Below are 1142 nucleotides of genomic sequence, written 5' to 3'. Positions count from 1 at the left end.
TTTCTTCTGCTGGGTGGCAGAAGGTTTTCTTTCTTCCTGTTCTTCAGCCTCTGGAGCGGCTGGGTCTCGCAGGTCCGCATCTGAACTACCACTGCTGGTGTTGGGGCTCTCATCATCGGACCTTTGCCTATCAGTGGACATCTTGGTGAAGTTATTTCTTGGAAAACTCGGCCGCCCGCCCGGCCCGCTCGCGCGCGGTTACGGTGTGGTGGAGGGAGAGAGAAAAAAACCCTTCCTTAAGGAAATGGAGGCAGCTGGGGGGGGGAAAGGGGGGGGAGGGAAAAAAAGAAGCCGAGGAGGCTCTGGCCGGGGAGTGTGGAACATTGAAAGTCGGAGGGGGTTGTGCAGTGCCGGGCTCCGGCCGGAGGGTGGCGCCGCCCAGCGCCTTCGGAAAAAAGGGGGGGTAGGAGCTCGGCTGGGCGAGGGCGCGAGCTCCCGGCGAGGCGGAGGGGACGCGGGAGACCCCCGCGCGCTGTGGCCTCCCGCCGCCGCCGCCCGGCTCGGCTCCTCCCGGCCGCGCAGTCAGCAAGTTCCGAGGCGAGCGCGGGGGGAGGGGCGGGCGCGGCGGCAGCGCGCGTGCTCGCTGCTTGCCTGGTGGAGGGGCGCGCGCCCCCGGCGCCCGGCGGGCGCGAGCTCTTCCTGCGCGTTCCCGCGCGCGCTCTCCGCGCCTCCTTTCACCCGGGGGGCGCACGCGTCCGCCCGCGCGCGGCCAGGACAAAGAGCGCGGCGGGGACCCAGCGGGCTGGCCCCTGCCGCCCTTGGCCGTAGAGCCCGTGCCGGAGAGGGCGGGGGCGCGGGCGCCGTCTCGTGGGGCCGCTGTGCCGCGGGGTGGCTTCCGGCCTGAGCCCGCCTCCGGAGCGAGGCTGCCCATTGGGCTACCCGCCCCGCAGGCTGGGGCCGGGGTGCTTTCGGGGCGGGGGCGCCGAGGTCATCCCTAGGGTTGGGCACATTCATTTCTGTCTGCGCCGGGGCCGGCGTGGACCCCGAGGCCCCTAAGCTGGGGAAGGGCCCTGGACGCGTGGTCGGGAGTCCCCTTCTGCCCTGGAAGGCTGGAAACTAATGGGTGTCATGGACGAGGCCAGGCACGCCCGCGGAGGAAAGCTGCCTCTTGCCCCCTTGGAGCCAAAGGGGCAAGAGGAGGT

The 1142-nt window shown here is 70.8% G+C and overlaps 1 protein-coding gene across 1 annotated transcript in view; it reads right to left on the bottom strand.

Moving 5' to 3' along the window:
- Positions 1–792, bottom strand: part of UBE2E3 (ubiquitin conjugating enzyme E2 E3) — an 84630-nt gene extending 83838 nt beyond the window's left edge. Inside the window, exon 1 of the mRNA XM_044913344.1 lies at positions 142–792. The gene's annotated coding sequence lies outside the window, so the exon portion shown is untranslated. The remainder of the gene's footprint in view (positions 1–141) is intronic.
- Positions 793–1142: the final 350 nt, after the last annotated feature.

Source organism: Neomonachus schauinslandi, chromosome 3 (genome assembly GCF_002201575.2).
Source record: "Neomonachus schauinslandi chromosome 3, ASM220157v2, whole genome shotgun sequence".
NCBI lineage: Eukaryota > Metazoa > Chordata > Mammalia > Carnivora > Phocidae > Neomonachus > Neomonachus schauinslandi.
This window is presented reverse-complemented; position numbering and strand designations above follow the sequence as displayed.